This window comes from Gavialis gangeticus, unplaced genomic scaffold (assembly GCF_001723915.1).
Source record: "Gavialis gangeticus isolate Ggan-Ray unplaced genomic scaffold, GavGan_comp1, whole genome shotgun sequence".
NCBI lineage: Eukaryota > Metazoa > Chordata > Crocodylia > Gavialidae > Gavialis > Gavialis gangeticus.
In genome coordinates this window covers 162,673,884-162,690,842 of record NW_017729032.1, presented here as the reverse complement: position 1 = coordinate 162,690,842, position 16,959 = coordinate 162,673,884, and positions in this window count along the sequence as shown.

Sequence of the window (16,959 nt, the reverse complement as noted above, 5' to 3'; positions counted from 1 at the left end):
CCAGAAGTTCCCTAACTAGTTTCTCACTGACCCTTGGGCTAGGTGCGCCTCCCCTGGGGCCTAAGGGGGGCCAAGAGGCGGAGTGGCTGTTCCAGTCCCTGCTCAGGAAAATGGAGGCAAAGAAATCATTAAATATGCTAGTTTTGTCATCTGGTGTGAGGACCAAATTTCGTAGCATGTCCTGCAGGGCCCCACGTTACCCGGAACCTTATTTTTGCCCCCTGTGTATTTAAAAAAGGACTTCTTGTTGTCCTTGATCTGGGAAGCTAGTCCCAGTTCCATCTCCACCTTGGCCTTCATGACTGCTCCCCTGCATCTCCAAGCAACCGTAGTATAATCCTCCCTGGTAATGGCCCCTCCCTTCCATTGGGTGTACACCTCCCTTTTAGCTAGGAGACATTCCTGGATGCTTTTGGTGAGCCATGGGGGCTTTTGCGCCCTCCTGCTCCCTTTGAACCATGCTGGGATTACCTCCCTTTGGGCTTGGAAGATCGTCTCCTTAAGGAGCGACCACTCTTCTTGGACACCTGGCTCCCCTCCCCTCCGGGACCTCTGTGCTTCCCCAACTATTCTCCTTAGCTCACTGAAGTCCGCCCTCCTGAAATCTAGGGCTGCTGCCTTGCTACAGGCCTTTGCCACCCTGCGCTGGATGGTGAATTCCAGCAGGTGATGATTGCTGTCGCCCAGGTGGTCAAGCACCGGCAGCCCCCTCACCAGGTTGTCGCCGGTGGCCAGCACCAGGTCCAACAAGGCGTCTCCCCTGGTTGGGCTTTTCACCTCCTGGGTTAGATGGAGGTCCTGCATTCTGGCTAGAAACCTACATGAACAGTCAGACCTGGCTGATTGCTCTTCCCAGTAGATGTCTGGAAGGTTCAGGTCAGCCATGATGACCACGTCCTTTGACTTAACTACCTACATGATCTGACTTAAGAATTCCTGGTCTAGCTCTTCCCCTTGGTTGGGTGGTCTGTAGTAGACCCCCACAGTTAAATCTCTTTCCTCTTGACTGCTTTGTATTCTAACCCAGAGCACTTCAGAGTGCCCCTCCTTTGATTCTTTGCTAATTGACAAGGATGAGTATTCCTCCTTAATGTAGAGCGCCATGCCCCCACCTTTCCTTCCTGTCCTATCCCTCCTCTACAGCCTATAGCCCTTGATATTCACTGCCCAGTCATGCGTTGGGTCCTACCACATTTCAGTGAGCCCCACTATGTCTGGGTTGTTGTCAGCTAGCAGGAGGGTAAGTTCCTTATGCTTGTTTCCCATACTATGAGCATTTGTGTAGAGGCATTTGAGGCCTCCTGAGGATGTGTGCACTGGCCCCCTAATCTCAGCATTGCCCTGGCCCCTGTTGCTTACCTGTGTATATGTTCCACTCGTCGGTCTAGGCTGGGCTGTATTTGTGGGTGTTGCTTGGTTTGGCAATCCAAGGCTTCCTCTGTCCTCTTCTTCCCCTTCCCCCAATGAGCCTAGTTTAAAGCCCGCTGGAAGAGATCCACCAACCTAGAATAAAACACACGCTTACCTTTAGGGGAAAGGTGGAGCCCATCCCATCCGAGCATGACTCTTGTTGTGATGTGTGGGTCATTGTTGAGGAAGCCAAAGCCCGCCTGGAGACACCATTCCCGAAGCCACCAGTTAGTCTCTGAGATGCACGTTGCAAATATGGTAGTCTAGTTCAGGGCTATCCAAGTGGACATCCCTGATTTATTTAAATAAAAGGGTTTTGGAGAAAAACTTCAAGGTCCATTTCCAAAAGAAATGCACACTACCTTGGCCATTTCCATAGGACACAAAACTGATTTGTCTCTTGCTTTTACTTGATCTTCTAGTGGAATTTCAAATGTTTAGATTTATCTCCTTAAATTAAACATTGGAATAATGAATATTACATTTGAAAACATAACAATGTGTTTGAAGGTGATTCTTTAATAGGAAGGAGCAAAATTAATATAATAAATTGTATATTTTGAATTATTCCCTCAGGTCTAATCCGTACCCACTATGTGTAATGAATAGATTAGCTAGATCAAATCTTGTCAAATCATACTGGAACTATGCTTTCTGAAAAGTCCCAATAGATTTAATTGGATAGAATCAGGATTCTTCTTTTCCCTTTTGTTATACAAACACATCCAATCTCTTCAGCTGAGGAGGTACAAGGGACAGTGTGTGAACAATCATCAGACATAGAGATTTACTGCCTATCTCCACCTGTGCTGCAGCTTTCTAAGCATTAGGTACACATCCAGGTTATCATCGAAGATCTCCTGCACTGTAGCCATGCTCTGCTTGTGCAATGGATCTTAGGCACCACCAGCTGGTTTCATTTAAGAGGCTAAGGCTGCTGTATACCAAACCAAGGCAAGTGGTGGAGTCTCTGCTTTTTGGGCGTCTGTAGAAGTGAGGGCCCTAAATTGAAGCAGTAGGTTTGTAAAAACACCGCTTCAATTTAGGGCAAAGTAAACCCCCATGTCATGTACACCCATGTCTTACCTGCCTCTCTAGCAGTGGGGAGTGAAGGGTGAGCTGCTGGCAGGTGGAGTGGTCCCTGGGCTGTGGCAGGGTCATGGGAGCTGGTGCTTCCCTCTGTGGCAGTCCCCCTTTGATAGCACCTGCCTGAAGGCACCCAGCTCAGGTGGTCCCAGGGGGCATCACAGCCATGATGGGAAGGACCAGGTCCCCATGCAGCTCATGCAGGCTTTAGGGAAAGGAAAAAAAAAAGAAAAAAGATCAGGCTTTCCATTTTTTTTATTTTTCTTTGGTGGAGCCTGTCTCCCTGGGCTGCTGCCAGGCTGTCTGCACAAGCTGCCTGCACAGCCCCGAGCTGCATGGAGCCTGGTGCTTTGCACCATGGGTGTATGGCAGCAAACTAAAACTCCTTGGAGTTTGCTGTGCCCCAAAGTCATTTAAGGTGCATTATGCTGCTGGATGTGCTACAGTGGCTGGAATTACTGTGCAATACACTGCTGACACATGCAAACACCAACACCACTAAACCCACTTTAACGTGTCATTCACACATGCCCCTTATTTCATCTACACGTGCCATAAAATGTCAAATCTAGATACCTTTGTGAAAGATATGCTTTAGCCAAAAACAAGTTATTGTGCTCCATACAGGAGAAACTAGATAAAATATAAAGGTCTATTGTATATGGAAAGTCAAAAGAGAAAATCAAATGCCTACTTTCCCACCAAGAGAAAGAACTAGATCAGGAATTCAATAGGAAACTGGTTGATACCATGTGCTCCTGATGCATGATCATCATGGGGGACTTCAACTTCCCTGACATCTCTTGGGATGAGTGCATGACAAAATTTGAAGTTCGCATAGCTTTCTCACTCTCATTGATGATCTCTACATAATGCAGGATGTCTTTGGGTTGACTAGGGGAGGGGCGCTGCTTGATCAGGTCCTGGCCAAAGGGGAGGACCTGGTGAGCAAAGTGAGGATTAAGGGGAAGCTTGGTGACAGTGATCATGTATTGGTCACCTTCTTAGTTCATCAAAGAGCAGGCAAACCCCTCAGTAAAACAGAAATCCTTGACTTCAGGAAGGCAAACTCAGAGATTTGGACAGTCAGACACTTAAAGACCATCCCCCCCTAGAAAAGGGAGTATACGTGGAATGGTAATCTCTCAAAAACATAATCCTTGAAGCACAGGGGAAAGCCATTCCTTCTCACATGAAATATAGTTAATAGGCAAGGAAGCCCCCTTGGCTGAACAAGGAACTGTTTGACCTCATTAAACTCAAACAAGAAGTCTACACCAGTTGGAAAATGGGAAGCATCACCAAAGAAGAAAGAGAACAAAAAGTCTGTCTTCAGATATGTGGGAAGTCAAAAAAAGAACAAAGATAGCACTGGGCCCCTGCGAGATCTAATGGGACAACTGACATCAGATGCTCAAGAAAGGGCCAATCTCCTAAATGACTTTTTCATATTGGTTTTTCACCCTCACAAAGAGATGACACTGTCAGAAAGGATACAAAACATCCTGGGAGTGGGTGACAGGCCGAAAATTGATGTGAATCAGGTGAGGGAACACTTTGAGAAACTGGACGTTTACAAGTCCATGGGCCCAGATGGAATGCACCCGAGAGTCTTGAAGGAGCTGGCAGACATCATTGCATCCTCCTTGGCAAAGATATTTAAAAACTCGTGGCTCTTGGACAAGGTCCCAGAAGACTGGAAAAGAGCCAACATGGTCCCTATCTTCAAGAAAGGGAGAAGAGATGACCTGGGGAATTATAGACCAATCAGTCTGATGTCCATCTCTGGAAAAATCCTGGAGAAAATTGTCAAGGGATCCAGCAACACCAAACTAATGTAAGGCAAGCATCTGAATGCCAGCCAACATGGCTTTGTGACTGGCAGGTCTTGCCTGACCAACTTCATTTCCTTCTATGACCAGGTAACACATGCCCTGGACAAGAGAGATGACATGGATGTCATATATCTGGATTTCAAGAAAGCCTTTGACCTAGTTCCCCTTGATGTCCTCATGGTTAATCTGGGGAACTGTGGCCTTGGTCATTTTATGGTCTGATGGCTAGGTAACTGGCTACAGGGTCAGACCCAAAGAGTACTAGCTGATAGGAGCAAATCAACATGGTGCAGGGTAACCAGTGGAGTCCCTTAGGGCTTGGAACTTGGGCTGGTAATCTTTAACAACTTTATTAATGAACTGGATTCAGGAGTCAGATGAGAACTGACAAAGTTTGTGGATGACATCAAATTATGGGGGGGGGGGTCACACTGCAGTACAGGCTGGAGATACAGGCCGACTTGGACACGCTGTCAAGGGAAGCTGACCAAAACCTGATGGTCTTCAATGTAGAGAAGTATAAGGTGCTGCACATTGGTAGGAAGAACCTTCAACATACTTACAGGTCGGCAGTGCTATATTCACTAGCACCATGACCAAAAGAGACTTGGGGGTCTTGACGACCATAAGATGAATATGAGCCACCAATGCAATGCTGTGGCTGGCAAAACAAAACAAACTCTGGCATGCATCCACCACTTTATCTCAAGCAAAACCACGGATGTCATCCTTTACTCAGCCCTGGTGAGACTGCAGCTGGAGTACTGCATCCAGTTTTGGGCCCCCCACTTCAGGAGGGATGTGCAAAAGCTTGAGAGAGTCCAGAGGAGAGCCACTAGTATGATCCAAGGCCTGAAGAGCAGGCTGTATGAGGAGAGGCTAAGGGACTTGGGACTCTTAAGTCTGGAAGAGAGAAGGCTCGGGGGGACTTGGTAGAAGCCTGTAATTATATAAGAGGGGTACATTGGGACCTGGGAGAACAGTTGTTCACCAGAGCTCCCCAAGGGATAAGAAGGCCTAACAGCCATAAACTCAAGGACAGCTGATTTAGACTAGACATAAGAAAAAAGTTCATTATGGTGCGAGTGTTCAGGGTCTGGAACAGACTCCCCCCAGAGGTGCTGCAAGCATCTGTTCTGTACTCTTTAAAAAAACATGTTCATGTTTTTCTTGCTGGGGTCACTTGATCCAAGCTGGCTTCCTGCCAATGGTGGGCAGGAAGTGGGGGGTGCTGTAGTTGATGATCTCACGAGGTCCCTTTCAGCCCCTAATGTCTATGAAATCTATTAAATGCCCTATTCTGTGCTTACATCAATATATGAATCTTAAAATCTGATAAACTGGTCCTAAACCACAATTGGCTCCTTTACTGTCTGCACATTTGGACTTAATGGACTGCACACTAATTTGAATGTGACCCTGTCTTCACGATCAGTGCTACTCATGTGAGATTAAAGCTGCCTAGCTAACTACTAAAACATGTTGTTCCATGGAGTCCAAGTCTACAAACTCCATTTTTTTATGTATCTCCTTAAAAATAAACTTAATTTTTTCCTTCCTCCCCAAATGGTGTGTATACAAGGAATACATACTTATAGATGAACACTGAAATAATCACAGTTCATTTAGCTACTAAATTATCACTGCTTTAAGATGAACTTAGCAACAACAAAAAAAACCCCCTACTAAAGTGCAATTTTGGGGGTGTGCCTAGAAAACACTAGATACTGAAATTCTGCCAATAAAAAGATGGCTTAATTTGTTTTCAGCACAAGGAATGTCAAGCCAACAATTTTATAAGGTATGCTTCATTCCAAACAGTAACTATTTAAAAAAAGCAAAGGTTCCCCAGCAATATAGCCAGAACAGCTAAAAAGCTTCAAGGCAAATCCTTGTCTCGGGTCTTCATAATGAGTCTCAGCTGTTGCCTGCTACTTGAAGAGACAGCAAACTAACAAAGCTGAGACCTAGCACATATCAATCTGAAAATCATTTTGCCCTAGGTTTTAGTCATTTCTCTATGTTCTTCTTTCAAATACATTCAGGGCACATCTACACAAAATGCTTTACTGCACCAGTAGAGTAATCTACTGCACAGTAAAGCATCATAGTCTACACATGAACAGCATTTATTGTGCAGTAAATTACTCTACTAGGATTGACTACTACCTGTATCTACAGGTAGTAGATTAAGCACACAGTAGCTACTTAAAGATTAAGCACATGTAAAGACAGCTGCCTGGGAACAAATTGCTTCCGGTCAGCCCAGGCATCAGGGACTGGAGAACTGTCCCATCCCCCAGCAGCTGGGAAACAGCTGCTAGGGGAGGGGGCAGTTTTCCAGCCCTGCACCCAAAGCTACTGATCAGGCACAGGGTCCCAGAGGAGGGACAGCTTTCCCTGGGGCTAGCACCCAGGGGAGGCTGGAGCCAGCTCCCTGGATGCTATGGGGGGGACCAAGCAGGGCAGGAGTAGCCCTGTACTGTATTGCTCCCATTGGAGCAAGCTTACAGCACACTAATATAGCATGCTAATAGTACGTATACACATGCTCTCAGAATTTTTCAGTTCTTTAGGCTTCTGTCCTAAATGGCTAACAGAAGAATTAGTGAAAAACATAATTTACACTGTCTTTAAATATACATACCTCTTCTGTAAACAGTACAGCTGATTAGAAAAAGAAATTATCTTATTCATATTGTTGAAATGTTGTTTTGAAAACAATTGGGGGGAAAATAAAATATTTTGGAACTTCTTTTGCAGAATGAAAAGTTTAGAATTTCTTTTCAAAACAGTACTTGTTAAGAAACTTGCCTTATTTTACATCAACATGTTTAAAAGAGGCTTGAAATCATAACAAACCATTTTGAATGTATCAAATTAAAAAAATTTTATTTGTCCTAAACATGTTTTTAGTGATTGGTTTCAACAAACAAATAAATAAATAAATACAGAATTCTACTTTTAGTCTCAATTCAGGACAAAGATTGCCTCCCCCCCGAAAAAGACATCTTTGAAACAGCTTTAATAAATAGGATGTTTAACTTTCTTTCAGCTTACGGTTATTACATTGTTCCATAAGGAGTATCCACTCCACTGCAACCCACCACTTGCAGAAATAGCTAAATAAGGGACAGGAGCACAAATATATTAGATATTAATCAAAGGTTCACATTTTGATTTAGAAAGAGCTGGGGGTAGAAGGATGATTTTTAGTAATGCGTCTTTGAGCAGCTGTTCCATTTTCATACTCTGACAAAATAATATAATTAGTTGATGCTAATATGAATTTATTTATCTGGTACAAAAATGTAGAGTTTAAGAGAAAATACAAGACAACATTTGATTAGGCAGTAATATGAAAGTACAGTTAAACATTTCAGCAGAAAATGTTTCTGTTTTCAACAGCAGCAGAAAAAATGCATATGATTGTGAATTATAATTCATGCTATAAATTAACTCTCTGACATATGAGGGTTTTTCTTTTGATTTTCAAGAATTATTAGCACCTGTGTTTAATAATGTATTTTCTGCTGGTTTTTACTAAGACCTGATAAAGGCCAAGATGAGTGAATGTTTTGGAAGCTCATGCTTCATGCATTTTCAAGAATACAGTAAAATTACTAAAATATATATGCAAAAAGAGTTTTATTTCTATGCTAGGTAATACAAATTGTGTGCATGTGCACATGTGTATTCAGTTGTTCTAGATCCCATTTACAAGTAGTGACATCATTATAAAAATTATTTAATCCTTAGAGAGGTTGGTTTATATGGGTGTGCATTGTAGATATAATTTCTATCAGTTAAACCAGAGATTTTTGTAGTTAGGTCATTAATGGATATGGACGACAGTACAAAGAAAGAAAGGCCTTTCCTGGGTTCTCCTGGTTGATTGACTATAAATTACTTATGCCATCTCAGGCAAGCTTTTTGGAATCTATCAGTATCTACCTCACTAGGACAGTGTATGCTGGACTACTGTATTTACTCAAATATAAGATGACCTTGAATATAAGATGACTGTCCAATAATTAGATTCTATATATGTAAAACTTATGAATTAATTATAATTTTACAGAATAGAATCTAACTATTGGAGGTTTGTCTTAAATATGTCCCCCTCCCACTGCTATAGCAAGGAAAATAAATCTGGCCCTTTACCCTCTGCCCCCTCCGACTGTTTCCCCAGCAGCTCCTTCTCCAACTCCTTACTGTCAGAACCTGATCTCCCTGAGCACATAGACATGAAGGGCAAATTTGAAAACACTGACCATGCAATAAATGTGCCTGTGGTGATTTTCACGTGATGATTTTCTGATAGATTGCACGTTTGAAAATGCCACCCAGATACCATGTGAAGAATTACTGCAGTACAGAAGGAAAACCCCCACAAATCACACACCACTGGTTATGACATATCACCCCTCTCTTGAAGCTATATGGAAAATCCTCAAACAATTACAACCCATACTAGAAGGAGACCAATTGGTAAAGAAATCTTCCCAGAACCTAGCCCATCCTAGCCTTCAAACAAGCACTGAACCTCTCTAACTTCATCACCATTAATAAGTTTGTACACAGCATGGTTTTAAATCCTGCACAACTGGGCACACGCGCAGCTTGGAGGGAACACTGCCTTCCCCCTTCCTCTCCCCCAGCTTGTCTCTCATCCACTGACTCCTCAGTTTACATCTTCACTGGCTGCCCATCTTGCATGCAGACCAGCCTCTGACTTCTTTACTATTCATTCCATCCAGGAAGAGCACACACCAACTGCAGATGCTTCCTCAGCCTGATGAAGGGTATTTAAACCTGAAAGTTTGCTAAGAACAATTTTTCCAACTATTTGAGTTAGTCTAATAAAAGATCTCAGATTTACCGAAAGAACCTTGTCTGGCAATTTTGATGTACCATATTTACTCAAATATATGATGCCTCTCTCTATATATTATACATTCATTACAATTTTCTGGGTATAAAATCTAATGTTCGGAGGTTTGCTTGAATTTGTCCCTTCTCACTGCTATAGCAGGGAAAATAAGCAGGGAAATATATCTTGTTCAGACAGGCTGTACTAATCTATCCTTGTGGCGGGTTCCCAGAAACACAGATAGGCTATTGACCGTACAGTTGCTCCCTGACAACAACTGCCAGGCTGTCTGAAACCAGATATTCCACAAAGACTTAAAAAAAGACCACAGAGACTTGAACTGGCTGATAGCTCACTGCGTACTCCCAGTGAAGGTACAGAGGCACAGAGCGACTGTGGTGAGAGACTGCGGTGAGATACTAGACACAGCTGCCCCAGGGGAAGCTGTGAAAGTGAGAATGAGACCATCAACCCTTCCTTTGACTCTGCCCCCATGCCAAAGGAGTGTGGAAAAAGGCAAGTCAGCTTCTTGAGGAAGTGACAGGAGTCAGGCTGATGACAAGGTAGGTGGCACTGTACAAATACTTGACCAAACATCAGGGGTCCCAGACAGCCCCCTTGGACCAGTTTGTGTCTTACATCAGGAGAGCCCTGTGGCAATGCAGGAACCGACTGGTATACATTCACACTGAACTCGGGCAAACGGACTGTTAAAATGTTTCTGAGCTAATTCCAGTCATACTACTGGAAAGCGATGGGAGAGAGTGGAGGGGGTGCAGCCAACTCCACTTGAAAAAGAGACACTTGGCACAGGCTGTTCAAAGCCTCCCCAGGAAGGGAAGTGGACAGGGAGAATGAAGAGGACGGAGATGCAACTGAACCTGGAGACAGCAAGAAGGACACCAACAAGATCAGCAGCAAAGGAAGTGGCAGCGACATCGACAGAGACAAGGATTGTGAATGAAATGAGAATGTAAACCCCAAATTGGGGCCTGGACTAAGGGACTGAGTTTGGGTTAGGGGAGGGGAGGGGGTGGGTGCACGGGGGTGCAAGGGAAAGGGTGCGTTTATTGTAACAGGTGTGCAGGTTTCTTAATGTACTTTAAGAGGTGTGATAGAAAGACTATGAGAGAGGATTTATGAGAAAGAGAGAGAGATTTTATTTTAAAAAAATAATGTGATGGGTTCCCATCAGTATGGTTACATAGCAGTATGGCCCATTTGTTTCATAGCCATGCTTACAACTGGTAGCATTTAATCAACTTCATAGTTGGTTTCCATTACTCAGAATATACTGCCTTTGGCAGTAGTTTAAGTATTTGGTGTTGATTAGCCAATTTTTTTCTTGGATACCACTGTGTGACTTGGTCAGTTTTCCTTGGATGCCTTCATAACAAGGATAAGATCCTGCTACAGTCTTTTCTATATAGCTTCTATGACAGTCCTAAGTGCAAGAAACATAGTCTACTCACCTGTTTCTACTCTATATGTGCCAAACTTGAAAAAGAGACAGTGAAGCTTCTCTGAGGATGAAACCCATAGTTCAATAGTACACATTGTTCAAATTTCATTAGTGGACAGCATACTGCACAGAATACCATACAAATTCAGACCAGGCAAATGGGGAGCTTGGTACTGTGACTGCAGTAGACATGGACATAGCTATACTCTTAGTGAAGGCATATAGGGTACAGTATGTGTAAGGGCTCTTTGATCTAAATAATAGTAGAATAGTAGAATATTGTACTTCCTTTGCACCTCTCATCCAAGGTTGCCAAAGTACAATATTAATTAAGACTAAGAAGAACAGCTCTTTAAGAAGGATTTTTTTTTTGTTCTTGATGAGGTTCCATAGCAAAAAAGAAGATCACATCATCTTTGAACCTTTTGTGTTATCCCAGGAGGGAATTCCACTGAGTGGCCACTTCCTAAGAAAATTCTTGGATACTATTTGACCAGCCATATGTTGTGGAGGGGAATGCCTAGAGTCTGTTGTGCAAAAAGTATGTGCGTCTTTTCCAGCATGATTTTTAGTGGCAATTTGTCTCCAATAAATGCTTTAGAGTGCTCAGAAATATGATTCAGTACCCCTTTTCTTGAAAAGTATGCACCATTTCTGTTAGGGTGATTATATTTGGATCTTGGGGAGCACTGGATTTGCAGCTGAATAAAAAGGCTATGACCTGTGGCCTAGCAGAGCTGCTGACCACAAGGCAGAATGATATATTAAAAATAACATTGCAAGACTCTTAAGCAAACATTTTCTTAACAAGATAGTAGTGTTGTAAGATATATAGCTTATATATAAGATTTTCCTTATGAATGCTTATGCTAAATAGCCATCTTAATTTTGTCAACCATTTTCTGAAAAAGCAGCAAGTGCATCTATAAGTCTGTGTGCTGTGAGCCAGCTACAGAAAGCAACAAGATAAGATACAGGGGTATGAGGAATGTGGAAGATGGTACAACTGGGAACTGAAAAACAGACTGGAATGTGAAAGACAACACATAACTGATAACAGAATCTGAGATGAACATATGCAAAAAGGTGAATGGTGATTGGTGAAGAAGCTTACAGGTTTTGGTCAAAGTCCACCCAGTGACCAGAGAAGTGGGTTGAAGGTCTTAGACATACGCTCAGAGCAAAAAGACATGTAAATGAATGAAATGCATAAGCAATTCCATGTTGATGAAGGAAACAGTAAACAGAGGCGGAGCTTGAGATATGGGTGGAACCAACCGGGGGGCAAAGGTGGAGTAAATGTTAATGAGTATATACCAAGATATATAAATGTGAAAAGAACTAATGTTCACTGCTGCTCCCTGGTTTCACAGGCTGCATGTCAGTGAGGGAGCTTGCCTGAAGCTATCTCCATTCTGAATAAAGCTGTTGTGAATAATGTGCACTGGTGTTTGCTCCCTGCTTGCTCTGGCTAATGAGTGACAGGATCCATGAGCAATTGGACCGTTGTCTCCCTAGTCGTTGGGCACCACATGGAGTCAGGGTCTAACAATTTCCATTTTGCCTTTGAAGTACTCTTAGAAGTGTTTAACTTTCTCCCTTTGTTTTGTTATTGCTTCATACAGACTGATTTTAAAAAACTTTATAACTAATGACTTATGGTACAACAGCTGCAATTGTAATGAACAACAACAAAGTAAACATAACAAGAACAAACATAATCTTTGCCTCAAAATATGACTGATCTATCACAAGGCCCTAAACTAATCTTTGACCAGAGTTACTCACCCCAAAATTAAGGAACAGGCTTCTTTCTTCCAGCCATGTTAAATTGTCCGGCACATTCAAACCTGGGCCCTTGGTTTCAATCATAAACTAAGGACTCTACTGTAGCAGGAGGATGATAGCATCTGTTGGCTAATCCCCAATATTGATGGTTAATGTTGTTTCATGGAAATGAATGCACAGCCCAGCTAATTCCATTCTAATAGTCTCTCATATTTCTAGCCTCAGTGGAACAAAACTCTTTCCTACAATGCCTTTTAGCATAGATCAGAGCTGTCCAACTGGCCACCTGAAGAGTTGCCATACAACCTATGGATTGCCACCCCATTACCACCCCCTTAGTTGTTCCTATCCTGGCAGTTGAGAGGGAGCTGGAGTGCTTGAGCTGCACATGTAGCAAGAAGAAAGCAGGACTGCCCGCACAGCAGGTTGGTGGTTTGCACTATTGTGGGGTAGGTGCTGCATGCACAGTGGGGGTGATCTGGGTTGCCTTGCTGTGAGGTGGGGGAAATGCCCCAGGATTAAGGGGAACTGGGCTGCCCACCATGTGCATGCAGTGGGAGGGATGCTGGGCACCCCATACAGTGGGGCACACAGTATGCAGCCCATGGGTCTGTGATCCACATGTGTGCAGCCCCCAGGCCTGTGGTCCACATTGCATGTAGTCTCTGAGTCTGTGGCCTTGCATGGTATTCAGCCCCCAGGTCCATAGCCCATGTGGTGTGTGGTCCTCATGTCTGTTGCTTTCATGGTGTGTTGTCTCCAGGCCTGTGGCCGGTGCAGCATGTGGTTCCCAGGTTTGTGGCCTGTGCAGCATGCACCCGTGCTGCCTGAACATTGGACAGACCTGGTTTAACTAAATATGTTTTAAAGTATTCTCTTTACCCACACCTCTCCAAGCATAAGCATAATTAAATCAACAATGCTACAATCTAACATTCAAGAGAAGAAATTGCGTATAACAGTAAAATTGTGACAGAAATAGTCCATTTTGTTCCAATGAAAATGTGGAAAGCTATGCACAGCATTAGGCAGTGGTATAACTAGGGCAGGGTGACCAGAACAGCCATCCTGGGTGCCAACTTGTGGCAGGGCAGAATGAAAAGTAATGGCTGCCACTACTGCCATTTGATTATACCAGAAGCTGCCGCTGCCCCCATATGTTATAGCTGTGTAAGGCTCCAGGCTGGTTTTTAGTGCCTTTGGTATCAGGAAAATTAGGAGTCATTTGTGTAGAAAAAACACCTAACCAGGGAGACTTGAATGAACAGAATAAAACATGGGAAAAGATATGAACACATCTGGAATGCTTTAGACCAGAGATATCTAACTGGCGGCCCATGGAATTGGCTTGGCTGTGCATTCATTTCCATGAAACAACATTAACCATCAATATTGGGGATTAGCCAACAGATGCTATCATCCTCCTGCTACAGTAGAGTCTTTAGTTTGTGATTGAAACCAGGGCCCAGGTTTGAAAATCTGTACATGGCCTTCATTGACCTGACTAAGGCCTTTGATTCAATCAATAGAGAAGCCCTATGGAAGGTTTCCTGATGGGCTTTCAATGCCCATCAAAAATTTTTACTATTATCAGACTTCTTCATAACAATATGACAGCATCATCCTAAGCAATGTCTTGGAAACAAACCTCTTCACTATTAGGACTAGAGTCAAGCAAGGATGTGTGAATGCACCAACACTTTTTTCCATTTATATCACAGCTATTACACATCTCATTGTTTATAGACTTTCATCTAGAGTTGGCATCCAGTATGTTATGGACAGAAATATCTTCAACATCAATCAGTTACATTTCAAATCCAAAATACCTTACATCTCCGTTACTGATCTTCAATATGCTGATGATTATGTCCTGTGTGCTCATTCAATGGAAAAGCTCCAGGTCACTCTTGATTGTCTCCTAGAAGCATATGAAATGCTTAGACTCCCTGTTAATCTCACAGAAACTCCACATCTCTTCCACACCTTGCAACTAGAGAGCAATCCTTAGAGAATATCAAATGTTACCCCTACTTGGGTATCTACCTTTCTCAGTGATCCAGCAGTGATGTAGCAATCATGTGGGTCTACACATGGTCACCAGCTACCTCGCTGTGGTGGTGTGCTCCCCCAGTATGGTGTTCTGCTACAGCAGTGTAGCAGTGAAATCTAACTGTACACCATGCACATAGTGCAGTAAAAAAAGGAAGTACTAAAGCATGGCTCCATAACAGTGGCATCATACAGTGATGTGTAGATGAGCCCTTAGATTACTATATTCACATTGAATAAAATCTGCCAGTGCTTCCTTTGGACATCTCCAAAATCGTGTCTTCAGTGATCCTGACCTCTGGACGTAAACCAAACTTCTGTTCTACCAGGGTATGTCCATTCCTACCCCAGTGTACATGAAACCTGGATGTGAAACCTGGATGACCTATTAGAAACACCTAAAAGCTTTTGAACATTACTATCAGTAAAGTCTTCAGACAATCCTCGGTGTCAGTTGGAAGGACAGAAGAACAAATGCTGGTATTCTCTATGGGCAAACTGTATGGGGAAAGCAAACTCTATGGGCACATCTAGATGTGTATGGACGTTTGGTTCCCCAGGAGCAATTAGGACCAGCACATCTTGCGCCACAGCTACTTGTCCCCAGGTAATCTCTGTGCTACATGTGCTTTGGCACATAGCAAGTTGCTCCGGGTGGGTAGGGGAGGCTAGAACCAGCACTTTGATGGCCCCAGCAGGCTCACCTGGGGTCCTGGGGGGCCTCCTGGGGACACAGCCATGGTGATTCTGCCATGCAGAGCCTGACTGGCAGCCACAGCACAGCTCTGCTTTTCAGCAGTATGCGCTGCCCGAATGTGTGCTGCGCCAGTTTTTTTCGACCCCTGGTATCCAAGGGTCAAAAAAAACCATGCAGGAAAAAAAGCAGGGCAGTGCACACTCAGACAGTGCACTCTTGCAGTGTGGAGAATACCAGACTGTGTTATGTGGCACTGCAAACATGCTTGCAGCACCACAAACCACATGACCACACGTTTCTGGATGCGTCCTACCAGTTTTGAAGCCAGGTTTATACAGCACCAACTCCATTGGACAGGACACATTATAAGGATCCCTAACAACCAATTTCTGATACAAGTCCTGTACTCCCAACTCACTAATGGTCACTGCTCTAGAGATGTGCAAAAGTAGAGATTCTAGGACACCTTAAAGGCCTGTCTGAATTAATAGGATATCAACATCAATACTTGAATACAGTATTATTCTTAATATTGCTGTGATGTACAAGGTAACGATTACTTGGAGCAAACATGCCTCACTACGGAGGTGGATAGATGAAAGAAACAAAAGGAAAGAGCTGTGATTCAACATTACTAGGACCCACTCCTCATCCATACAGTTGTTTACCATATCTGCAATTGAACGTGTAGATTTTAGATTTGCCTCCTCAGCCATCTCTGGAATTACCGATGACCCCTCTAATTACTGAAAGACTATCCTCACATAAAGGGACTGCCATAACAACAACTACTCCCGATCTATTGGACTATGAATAAGTTTTACAAGCCGGGAAATGATTATGAGTCTGCAAATGGTGAAAAATGAAATGTTTTTTACTTGAGTGGCAGCTTAAAAATAGTTCTTAAAGAGTGTTGTAAATCCTATTTTAAGTAAGACAGGCATTTTTCTTTGTGGCTAAAAGAATAATTTGATACAAGAAATGTAGTTACATGCCTGTAGTGGCTCAAGCTAGAAGATGCGGGGCGCTAGAGCAGCCCTCCCTTCCTTCTACAGCATGGAGCTGAGTGGGGCATGGCCAGGCTCTGGAACTCCTGCTTAGCTGGGGGGGGAAGGGGAGCTCCAGGTAGGCAGCAGAGGGCAGGGGTCAGCCCTGCTGTGGAGCAGAGAGTCCCGTCCAGCCCAGAGAGCACACCAGGATGCTGGGGGAGTCTGGTTTATCTTAAACCAGCAAGGGGTCTGGGACAGACAATGCATAAACCGGTTTGAGCCAAATCAGTTAACCAGGTTTATCTCAAACCAGTTTCAGCCATTCTCAGACTGGTTTATGTGCACTGTACATCTGTTCTGTTACAGGTTTAAACCAGTTTCTGATCACTTAAACCAGTTTATGTGTAATGTCTGTCCCTAGCCAAAGTGACTCTATACAGGGCACCTACAACCTACAAGGAGTATTAAAGATTTAGTGAAATTGTAATCTTTCATTAATCTGACCACCTTCTCATTCCTGGGAAAGAAATCAATGCATTGGTTTTTCATGACAGGCTTTAAACTGACAGAATGTCATACTTTGTTTATGTGAAATTGTGGGTCTTCCATCTGTTTTATAAGTAAAGAGGTAGCATCTGTTAGCATATTCCCATGTGCCTACAGAGGCAAACTTCCCCACCACATTCTCTTAAAAAAATAGGTGACTGTGGCATTGATGCCTACACAGTCAGATGGGTGGCAAACTGGCTAGATACTTGCACCCAGAG